This window comes from Bos javanicus, chromosome 15, assembly GCF_032452875.1.
Source record: "Bos javanicus breed banteng chromosome 15, ARS-OSU_banteng_1.0, whole genome shotgun sequence".
In the NCBI taxonomy this organism is placed as follows: Eukaryota; Metazoa; Chordata; class Mammalia; order Artiodactyla; family Bovidae; genus Bos; species Bos javanicus.
Genome location: NC_083882.1, coordinates 40,400,221 through 40,412,427, shown reverse-complemented (window position 1 = coordinate 40,412,427; position 12,207 = coordinate 40,400,221). Strand labels below are relative to the sequence as shown.

The 12,207-nt window shown below is 45.4% G+C and overlaps 1 protein-coding gene and 1 non-coding gene across 2 annotated transcripts in view; one reads left to right on the top strand and one right to left on the bottom strand.

Annotated features, from left to right (window-relative positions):
• PARVA (parvin alpha) overlaps positions 1–12,207 on the top strand; it is a 180,669-nt gene that overhangs the window by 33,845 nt on the left and 134,617 nt on the right. The gene's annotated exons all lie outside the window — the stretch shown is intronic.
• Positions 3,353–3,425, bottom strand: TRNAG-UCC (transfer RNA glycine (anticodon UCC)). The gene has a single exon. It is a non-coding gene; the product is annotated as a tRNA-Gly (tRNA).

Genomic DNA, 12,207 nt, shown 5'->3' with positions numbered 1-12,207 from the left:
CCAGCATCAGAGTCTTTTCCAATGAGTCAACTCTTCACATGAGGTGGCCAAAGAACTGGAGTTTCAGCTTTAGCATCATTCCTTCCAAAGAAATCCCAGGGCTGATCTCCTTCAGAATGGACTGGTTGGATCTCCTTGCAGTCCAAGGGACTCTCAGGAGTCTTCTCCAACACCACAGTTCAAAAGCATCAATTCTTTGGTGCTCAGCTTGCTTCACAGTCCAACTCTCACATCCATACATGACCACTGGAAAAACCATAGCCTTGACTAGACGGACCTTTGTTGGCAAAGTAATGTCTCTGCTTTTGAATATGCTACCCAGGTTGGACATAACTTTCCTTCCAAGGAGTAAGCGTCTTTTAATTTCATGGCTGCTGTCACCATCTGCAGTGATTTTGGAGCCCAAAAAAATAAAGTCTGACACTGTTTCCACTGTTTCCCCATCTATTTCTCATGAAGTGATGGGACCAGATGCCATGATCTTCGTGTAATCATAATAATCCTTAAAAGAGGAAGAGCAGGGCAGAAGGGAGTCAGAGGGAGACATGACCATGGAGGAAGGTCAGAGAGAGACAGTGTTACTGACTTTGAAGATGGGGGAGCAGCCACGAGCTCAGGAGTGCAGGGGGCCACAGAGCTGGAAAAGGCAAGGAAATAGAACCTTTTACATTCCCCTCGGAGCCTTAGATGATTGCTTCTTGACAGGAAAGCTACAACAAACCTAGACAGTGTGTCAAAAAGCAAAGACAGCACTTTGCCAACAAAGGTCCGTATAGTCAAGGCTTTGATCTTTCCAGTAGTCATGTACAGTTGTGAGAGCTGGACCGTAGAGAAGGCAGAACACCGAAGAATTGATGCTTTCGAACTGTGGTGCTGGAGAAGACTCTTGAGAGTCTCTTGGACAGCAAGGAGATCCAACCAGCTAATCTTAAAGGAAATCAACCTTGAATACTCATTGGAAGGACTGATGCTGAAGCTGACGCTCCAATACTTCAGTCACCTGATGCAAAGAGCTTTTTCACTGGAAAAGGCCCTGATGCTGGGGAAGATTGAAGACAGAAGGAGAAGAGGGTGATGGGGATGAGATGGTTGGATGGCATCACCAATGCAATGGACATAAACTTGGGCGAACTCTGGGAGATGGTGAGGGACAGGGAGGCCTGGCCTGCTGCAGTCCATGGCGTTGCTGAGTCGGACACAACTGGGCAACTGAACAACAAAAACTAGAGCCTCTGGAGGGGATGCAACCCTGCCAGCATCTTTTTTTTTTTTTTTGGCTGCTCTGGGTGTTGGATGCTGTGCGTGGGCTTTCTCTAGTTGTGGTGAGCAGGGGCTTCTCCCTGTGGTGGCTTCTCCTGTGGCAGAGACTAGGCGCTCAAGCTTCAGTGGTTGCAGCACTTAGGTCCAGAGCATGTCATCTTCAGTTGTGACACACGGGCTTAGTTGCCTTGTGGCACGTGACATCTTCCCGGACAAGGGATTGGACCCACGTCCCCAGCATTGACAGGCAGACTCTTAAGCACTGGACCACCAGGGAAATCCCCTGCCAACATCTTGATTTGAGTCCAGTGAAAAACCCATTTGGACATCCGACGGCCAGAATTGTGAGATAGTGAACTTGTGTTGTTTCAAGCCTCTAAGTATGTGGTAAAGATTTTGTACTAAATATTCCAAACTCCAGTTCAGTTCACTCCAGTATGACCTATGACGCATGCATTTTAAGATTTCCGTTTAGTTCACCATCTATTGATGGATGCCTACGGCATGCCAGGCTAAATAAGACGACTCTGGAGAAGTTGACGGTCTAGGAGACTTTCTGGTATTTTCCACAACCTCTAGGGGTACCAAACTCCATATGTGCCTCTGGTGACACATGGCAGCCTCTCAAGTACAGAAGTGAAATGAGGCCTGCTTTTCATTGACCTGGGAGGGCAGGGGAAGCGGCTGAGCTGGTGGTGAGAGGTTGGGCTCTCAGCTCCAATCCCCTTGGCTGGTGACCCAGACACAAGGACTGCAGGGAGGGGTGGGCTTGCCCTGGGCCCAGCCCCCAGGCCTCCTCCATGAGGCACCCCAGCCCTCCCCCTGCCCCCACTAACACCCCTTCTCAGACCCTGCCCCTCCTCTGGGGGGCTCTGGGCCAGCTGCCTCCTTGCTTGGACTGCTCTTATTTTCCCTTTACTAATCATCAGGTCCTGTCTGTGGAGGCAGCCAAGAGGAGCTCCTGGAGGCAGACCTGTCCAGGCACAAGTTAGGGGCTCAGCAATGCCTGGGGTATGATTGGTTGGGGCTGGATACAAAGGGTTCCTGTATAAAGCAAGGGCCTTCGCTTTATCCTTTTAGGGAAGTTCATTCTCTCTGATTGCCTCTCCTCCTCCTTTTGGAGATGTTGCTAGAATATCTCTGCAGCAGGGGCCCAGCCTATGCTAGTCCATCCTTCACACTGAAACTGTCAGAACATTTGCGCCAACACCAACCACCAGCTCTGACCTAGTCCCTCATTGACTGGAAATCCCCCTCCTCTTATCATCCCATTTATAACTGTGGTTTTAAACCTTAAAAAGAATAGTAAAATCAATGCATTTTTTTTCAGTGAAATATCAGTATATAAAGCTGAATACCAGGAGGCAGTAAAGTATAGAATTGTCATTAAGTATCCGGACTCTAGCATCAGACAGAGCTGGGTTCAAATCCAGACTCTGCCACTTATATAATTCCAACAAGTTGTCTAATTGCTGTCTTCATTTCCTCACCTGTAAAATGGGATGTTGGCAGTTCTTAGTGCGTGGGGCTCTTTTGGAGATCAGAAGTGATTACTTAGGAGAGTGCCTGGCTGAGCTCAATAAAATGTTGGCTCTTATTACTAGAATATGAATCAATCTTCTAAGTTCTCATGTGTAACATGTATTATCATTTTATTATACAGTTGTATAATTAATATTTAATTATACAACCCATTGCAGACAGTAGTTTGGCTATCTGTATGAACACAGAACTTTTTAAAAATTAATTTTATTTTTTCAAACCACTTCAGACTTATAAAAATTTTGAGGAGTACAGAAATTCCCATTTGCCTTGCATAGAGTTTCCCCTATTGTTAATTGTTAACATCTTACACTAGTATGGCACATTTGTTACCATTAATGAACCAAGATCGATACATAATCATTAACTAGGCTTTGTACTTTATTTCCTAGTTTTCACCTAGGAACGTCATTTATCTGTTGCAAAATTGCATCCAGGATAGCAGATTACATTTATTATTTTTTTTAAGTGTGATAGCATTTTATTTTAGTTTTTAGAATACTTATTTACTTGGCTGCACTGAGTCTTAGTTGTGGCATGCAGAATCCTGTTCCCTGACCAGGGATCGAACCTGGGACCTCTGCATTGGAAGTGCAGAGTCTTAACCACTGGACCACCAGCGAAGTCCCGGCATATTACATTTAATTGTCACTCAGAAATGGAATTAGGCTCCTCTAAGGAATTAGGCTCCTGTTGCCTGTGACAGGCTCTCAGACTTTCAGGAGTACTGGTGTTTTGTAGATATTTTGTAGGATGCCCCTGTATTGGAATTTGATGTTTCTCTCCTGGTTACCCTGGAGTTAAACGCAAGAATTTGCAGTCAGTGGATCGTGGATGGCTACCACAGAGTTCTTTTAGCTTCAGCATCCATGAAATTAGAATCAAATGTCTGCGGGAACTCTCAAGCACAGTTTGGAGAATCACGGATAGATAAGCAGGGCCCTTGGTGTGGCCTATGAGATCCTTCTCAGCCTGTCCCACCCACTTCTCTAGCCTCTTCTCCCTGCTGGGAGCCCTCCAAATTCACCACAGTCCCCCAAGAAGTCTGGGCCTTGATGTATATTGATTCTTCTATATTGATGTATATTGTATATTGATGTATATTGATTCTGGAATGCCTGTCCTCCTTTCTCTGTTCAGCTACTTCTTGGCCTATGAGATCCAGGTTAACTCTTGCCTCCTCCCTGATGTCCTTCCCACTTTGCCTAAGGAGGCTGACACTGTCCCCGGGGTTCCCTCAAAACTTGGCATTTCTCTCTGTATTGTCCTTCTTGGTACAGGTATTGGTCCACCTCTCCCTCTGGGCCAGAAGCTTCTTGAGAGCAGGGACTGAGTCATAATCCTGTCTATTCTTCATGCCCGGTGTGAGGCCTGGCATGCAGTAAATGCTCGAGAGCTAGCTGTTCAATGAACGACTCTGACATTTAAGAGAGGTGCTGTGTCTGTACCAGCCTTAACACAGCATGTTTCCTTGATCCTAAAAATGTGGGGGTGTCCCTGTGGATGAAGGATGCCAGTAACCACCCCTTGGGTAGCTCTTTTAAAGCCACTTTCTCCCTGCCCCTGAGGGGTGTGAGTACATGGTGTGAACATGGAAAGGGCCACCAGGGGGCTCCAGGGAGCAGCTCACCGACCCAGCCTGAGAGGAAGATTGAGTGGTGGCTTCAGCAGCCAGCCTTGAGTCCTGCAGAATTCACAAAAAAAAAGTGTGTCCAAAGAGAGGTCTGTTTTGCTACTGATGTACCAGGCTCTGTAGCAAGGACAGGATGTACCAGCCTGTTCTGAAAACACGTGTGGGCCCCAGACAGTCTTTTTCCCCCCGAGATCTCTGCCTGCAGAAATTCGCACAAAAGATACCGATAGCCAAGAAATAACATTTGCAGGAGCAAATGATCTCGTTACAACTGCCAGCAGACCTTCACTTCATTCAGATATCCGAGTTTCTGCTTCCACTGCAGAGTTAATAGTTCTCCCTGGATTGGAAACTCTTAATGGATATTACTAAAGCCAAGATTATCACTGAGAAATTGGAGCCAAAATCTCAGGGCTTTTTTTCAATTCTATGAGAAGGGGGAAAAAAATAGCTGAGTTAATTTAAGATAATGAAGTTTGAATTAGAAATTTTTCTCTGGGGTCAGTAACCTCTTTAATTTTGTCCTTGTGGCTGGTATTATTAACACTCATAAGAATAAGAGTAGCTCTAGTGTATTGGGTACCTACTCCATGTTACACTCTGGATGCCCATGCCAGGCACTTGCCCTTGGGCATCCAGGGGGGATTAAAGCAGCATAATCCTCACCCGTTCTGCTACAAAGATAAGAGCTCATAGGTGAGGCAGCTGAGGGTCAGCCACATTAAGTGGTTTGTCAAGGCTGGAAATCAAATTCTTTCCGGCTTCAAGACTTGAAGTCTTGTCAGTCACACAAGCACACCCCAAAAGGATCTAAAATAGCTGCCAATCATGAAACATGTCCGTGCTCCAGGGGATGGGATGGGATTATTGCAGGAGACAGAAAGATATGGTATTGCAAGTAAACCCATCATTAATAATAATGATAAAAAGGATGATGGTATCTTACAGTTCTGGGGCTACAAGCTTCCTAGCACTCACAGTAGACAAATGAAAATGCGGGGGGTGGGGGCTGGGTATCTGCTAGAATTGTATGAGGTTTGCACTCAGAAGACTTTTATAGTTTAAGAGCAAAGTTAAGATGGAATCTCTGAACTCGCATGTTTTAAGAGGCAGACTCCTCCTCCTAAGGGTTTTGACCCAGCTGCTCATGATCCTCCTGCACCCACCTTCTGCTTGGCTCCCCAAATGTGACAGTGATCAGGTGAGGTGCCTATCGGACAGGTTCCAGGAAACTGGCCCTGGCGGCTCCCTATCCCAAAGGCTCTCTAGCCAGAATTTCTGAGAATGAGCATGCTAAACCATAGAGCCCAGAACCAAACTTGGAGAACACTCCAGCCCCAGCTGAAAGGCATTAATTGTCTATCCACAGCTTTCTTAAACAGGAGAGCGTTTGTAACTGGAGCGCAAAGCAGTTTCAACACAGAACCATGACTAAAGGAGGATGTGCAAAAACCTCTCATACTTTTGTCCCATAGCCTGAGTCCCTTCAGAAGCCTCCAAGCTTCTCAGGACCGGGTGTGTGCCATGCCCTTGGCCGGGCATCACGCGCCCATGCCCGGCTCATCCTTGGCCAGTTCACTTCGCTGTGCTCCAAGACTTACCCTGGGGTCAGCATGGAGCTATTAATTATTTTTCTTTGTCAAACCTTTGTCAGCAACTTCATCCCCAAAGAAGTGGTTTGTGTTCCCTTTGGCAAGAGTTGTGACTCTAGTAAATAAGAGATAATTATACTCGGGTTTTAAAATTAAAACACATAAAAAGCTAACAGTACCAGTGAGGAGTTACTTACGTTTTACGGCAGCCTGCTTCCCTCGGGACAGCAGACTGAGTTTGCTGTGTTTCATGCCGACTCTGAGGGGTTTGAAGATAGATTTTTATTTTAAGAGGCCTGAAATCCTCTCTTGCTTCTAGTTAGTATGAAATCATGCTTCACATTCTTTCGTATTTTAGCACCTTTGGAGGAATTTAAGGCTCCAAGACTGCAATTAAAATGTGAGCATTAAGGAGTCGCAAGATTAAATGAGAGAATGTATCAGAAAGCATTTGGAGATGTTTCTATTGCATCATGTTCATTCTATGTGCATAATGCTTGGATTTGGCAGGGAAGGAGAAAGGCGTTCTTGTCTTGTGGCTGCTGAGAATTTCTTTTTTTTTTTTTTTGTCCTCTACTTTGTGCTTGGAAAGTGAAAATATATTCAAGTGAGTCCTTACAAACATTTGATCTTGTTTTCATAAGAAGTGAGAGGAATTGTGAGATGTAATTTTAAAAGTGGAAATATATATTTTTTTCTCATGTAGAATTATTTGCTTAGCCCCGAAGATGGGGTCGGGAGAGAAGTGTGAGGTGTGGCTGACCCTTGCTGCCTGTTCACAATGAACCTCTCCTTAGTGTGCCTGGGGGAAGCTGCTGAAGTTTTGCTTCGTGGAGCTGCTGAGAGGAGGAGACATCCTGCCGCTGTGTCAGAGGACCTAATGCCATAGAATGAAGGGCTGTGCTCCTTTTAGAATGTAAGGCTGGCTGCGGAGCCCACCTGGGCACTGGTGGGCAGGCTTAGCTCTTTGCTTTTCACCCACGTACCCCTCCCCCACCACTTTGATGAGTGATGTGCGGAGGCCAGTAGGGAGCACCGAGGACTCCAGGACTTGGGGAGAGTTTATGTCTGAGAAGTGAGCTGCCAACTGTACTTACACAGATGGGTGTTTGGGCTCTGGATATCTATGAATAATACACCCCAAAAGACATTGTCGGGCCCGTAGGAGTAAAGATGGTGTGGGAAACTTGAAACCAGGATTCCAACGTGGTGGAGTGGAGAGAGTTAAATTTCATGTGTTGTGTGCTAAACTTTCTCATAGGGCTTTCATATCTGTAAATAATAGGAGAAAGCCCTCTTTTGACAACCCTGCGTTTAAGACGTTTCCACCACTTTGACTATTAAGTGGCATTATCTTGCCCTCCCCACCCCCACCCCAGATGTGCTTTGATAACCGGGCAGCACTCCCTGATGTCATCAGTACTTAAATTTATTTGGAGGGATGAGGAGAGTTTTAGCCCTTGAGAAACAATGGCCAGTGTTTACTCTCCAGGGGAATCAGCCTTTACATCATCTGAACCTAAGACATTTTCTGAACTGTAATATATATTATCACAGATCTTAATTTGAGGCATAGATGTTAGAATAATTTCATTTTGAAACATGGTGGTAGTAAAATCCAGCATTAACATGAGCAGTCAGTAATTCAAACTTTTATTTGCTCTGGTATCAAAGGACTATCTTTCTGCTCCCACCAGCCGCGTGTGGGGAGCAGGGAGTGTGGGCGTGGGGGGAGGGGGAAAGATTTAGCTTTTTGCTGATTATAGTACTTTTCCAGTCCAATTCGTTTTTTTTCTTAAAGAACTGCTTCCCCTCCCCCCGCCCCTTTGTAACTGATTTGTTTAGTTTCTGAAGTCCACAAGAGTCCTGCGTGGCTCCCTGGATCTTTGTGAAAAGGCACATGACCTTTCCCACTAAGCTGTTGGCGCTAATCTATGCATGCCTTACCAGGGGCAGAAAGTTTGAAAACTTATGAGAACTGTTTATAATCTCCATTTGTTTCCCCCTTTCAACATCTTAATGCCACAGTGAACTGGCTGTTTTGGCAAAGAGGTCTCAAGTGGGATGATTGAGGGGGAATTTTCCCCCTTGGTGGGACTGATTGACTAGCCTATGTGAGCTGCTTTAGAAAACTTTTCATCTGTAGAATAATTTTGGCCATTATGAACATAAATGGCTTTGTCACCCTTTAGCAGGCAGATGGAGCATGTGTTTCACATTATTAATTCGAGGCGGCGTTAGGGCTGGTTGAAGCAGCTTTTAAGAAAGCAGAGTCTACACGTCCCCATCATGCTTCCAGTTCCACTGCAAAAGGCAGTGTTCACACTGCCCAGGGTTGCGGAACAGCCCCTTCTGATGGGAATGCTGTGTGACATGGACCTTGCCAAAAACTAATGGATCATTTACAGGAAATAAGAAGTTAAGGAGGAGGATGAGTCAGTAGACTTCAAAGCGAACCCATTTCCACAGAACTTAAATAATGAATACCAAAGACTGAGGATTTCACAGACAGCTTCTCCAGCTCTCCGTGCAGCTGGAAACTTCGTGCAACTCCAGTACTGTCTGCTCTGATACAGGGTCCCAACTGCTTCAGGAAAGAAGAGGCGATAAGGAAGGCAGGGAGAAAGAGTAGGGCAGGGATGAAAAAGAAAGAAGGGGAGTGATTTGAAAAGAAAGATAGAGGAAGAAGGATGGATGGGTGGATGGATGGGATAGATGGAAGGAGGGATGAAGGAGAAGGGAGAAGGAACAGAGGGATGGATAGGCAGAGGTTGAGGGTGTCAGATGGTGGGTAGTTAAGTCTAATTTTGTACAAATATATTTTGTGTGGCAAGTATCCTGGTACCCCTGTCACGTGGGTCTCTCTTTAGCGGACTGTGCTGTGCTGTGCTTAGCCACTCAGTCGTTGAGTGGATTACTAAAGTCAAAATAAAATTGTGTATCTTTTAAATGCCACTTAGTCATTTATGAGATCATAGACAAGGGGTTTAAGGAGTTTTCTTTTGGAACTGCTTATGATGGAGAACTGTGTTTGAGAAAATTGAGGGCTGGTTCAGATTACGAGCATAGCGCAGAGGTCCCTCACTTAAGGAAACTTGTATATATCAGTGAAACAGTTGGAGTTGGGAGATTTATGTGTATGACATAAATTTTTTTTTTTTTAGATTTAAGGGAAACTTTATTCAGTCTTTTCCAAAAGCAACCTAGTTTAAAAATCGAATTGAGATCAATAGAGAAGGAAACCCTAGACAGATAGACAAACACACACACCCACGAAGGGAAGGTAGTACAGGTAGGGCTGCTAAGTCAGATTCTCTCCATCTTGGAAGTGAGGTCATCCCAGATCCTGGTCAGCTCATCCTCTTTAGTCTTCTGCTCAACCACCTCCTCCAGCGAGTAGACTCGCATCTGCTCCTTCCTCAGGACCACCTGCAGTGCCAGGGCGTCTGTCGGGGCCTTGTTCCAGACCTGGGCAATCTCCTTGTTTGCCTGCGGAAGCTTCTCCTCCCCCTGGGCCTTCAGCACCTGGTACTTCTGGCCCTCCTTCCTGATCCTCTCTGTATAATCCTCAATGCACTTCCTCAGCGACTCTTCATTCCTGCCGTAGCCTTCGATCACCTTCTTCTGTTTCTCAGACGGCTTGACGAGGTCGAAGAATGACTTCTCCTTGTAGTACAGGTCTGCCGTCAGCTGAGCTTTCTCCTTCAGAACCTTCTGGATCTGAGCCTTGACAAGTTCCTTCTCTTTCTGAGCTCCTCCATCGCGTGGTTCACAGTCCCCTCAAACCCGTCCATGATCTTTCCCGTCTCCAGGATCCTCTCCTGCAGCTCCGCGCACCTGCCCTGCGGCGCCTCGTTCTCCTGAGTGACCTCCACCGCTGTGTCCAGCGGTTCCACTTTCAGGAGTTTATTCATTAAAAATAATTAGACAAAGGTATGAACACTGTGTGGATAACAGCATTGTTCATACTTGTAAAAACCTTGAAATAAACTTATACGTCTAATAGATATCAAGTAAATCATGGCGTATGTATATTGCATATACTATAACATCATCAAAAATACAATGCGGTTCTGTATTACTGACATGGAATGATTTCCACAGTATATTAAAAAATTTTCAGAAAGTATATGCTTATATGTGTATAAACATTTATATTTACATTGAAAAAAAGTCTGGAGGGATATACCTAAATGTTAACAATGATTAAAACTAGGGAGGTAGGATTGGGGTGATTTTAATTTTCTTGTCTACAGTTTCTCATTTGTTTTCTACAATGAATATGTATTACTTGCCTACTCTAAAAAAACAATTGAAAGAAAAAAAAAAAAACAATTGGTAGAAGAGGGGGATTTTTCACTGAGAGAGGATTTATTCAAGCTTTTTTCCCACAGACAAGGGCCCAAGTTAAGTTTGTGTTTACAGAGCCCCTCCCAATGTTGGAAGGGGGAAAAAAAAACCTTCCCAAATGTCAAAATCCTGTTTCTGGATCTCTTTTGCTTCAAGGGCCCTCTGGTGCCAAGCCCTCCTTCTTGCTCATAGCCTGACCTGAGTCCCCTTGGGTGGCCAGATGCCCTTGCAGCCAGCAGCACTGGAGGAGGAAGCAGCAGGGGTACCTCTGGCCAGATGGTAGGTACCCTTGCCTCTGGACTGGAGACTCTAGGTTCTAATGGCAAGTGACCAGAGACCACCCAAGGCCAGCATTGGTATTTTAAAAGACTTGGGGACTGGAGGGGGAGGAGAAATCACTTATTTAAAAGAAGAAACCCTAGACTGCCTGTCATTGGAAGGTTTTTGCTGGACCCAGGCTCTCTTGGTCTGGAGGAAAACCAGAAAGTGCATTCGTGCCCTGTTCTCAGAAGTTCTCCAAGCACAGCATGGGCCCATCGAGGGTCTGAGGCAGGGGGTGGGGGCTTTCTCTGCCTTTTCCATGATAAATGCTTCTACTTTCTGGGTGATGTGGGGTTTTATTCCCTCACTGTGGGCTTGACAAGGGTGCTCTGGCAGGTCCTGACCACTGTGTCTGCTCTTCCATCTGCTGGAAGGCCATGGTGACCTCTGGGACTACTTCCCACTCTTGTCTTGATTTTTCTTTGTTGGATCCAGCTGGTCTCATCCCCGGGGCAGGATGGGTGTGGGAGGAGGACCAAGACAGTTGGGATTCTTTAGCTGGTGGGTTGCTGGCCTGGAGCAGAGCCCAGCTTCTCAGCCATCCCTGCCACAGCCTCCCCCCACCGCCTAGTTCTTAGTTGGAATGGAAGATTCAGTTCTATCTTGGTTTGGAATCAGCGTGCTGATTGCTTACTTCTCAGCAACCGGACCTCATTGGAGCCAGACTTAATCTTTGTTCATCACCCACTGGCTATGTGATCCAGGCAGATCATTTAACCTTTCTGAGCCTCTGTTTCCTCATCCGTAAAATTTCAGCTTTACTGGGGGTGGAGGTTGGAGGGAAGATGGGTAGGTTGAAGACTTACTTCCCTAACATAGGGAAGTGCTTCGAATAATATCTCACACACTGTAATAATATTATTACTGCTGTGATAACTGACATTGACTGAACAATACTTTATGTCAGGCAGTTTTCTAAATACTTTGCATATAGAAATGTAGTTAATCCTCACAATGGCCTCTGGAGTAGATACTAACTAATCCCACTTACAGATGAGAAAAATGGAACCATGGAGAAATTGAATTAACTTGCCCAAGTTAGTATATGAATTAGTGAAATAACCAGGCTGTGACCAAGAAGTTTTTTTTTTTCTTTTTTTAATTGTGGTAAAATACACATAACATGGGCTTCCTAGGTAGCAGGAGACCTGGGTTCGATCTCTGGGTCAGGAAGATGCCCTGGAGAAGGAAATGGCAACCCACTCCAGTATTCTTGCCTGGGAAATCCCATGGGCAGAGAGAGGAGCCTGGCAGTCTGTAGTCCATGGGGTCGCAAAGAATCAGACATGACTGAATGACTAAACAACACATAACATAAAATTTACCATCTTAACCATGTTCAAGTGCAGAGTTCAGTGGTATTAAGTAAATTCACATTGCTGTGCAGCTGATCTCCAGAGCCCTTTTTCATCTGGTAAAACTGAAGTTCTATATCCACTAAACAGCTATTCCCTATTACCCCTCGCCCATCCCAGACCCTGGAAACTACTGTTCTACTTTCTGCTCCTA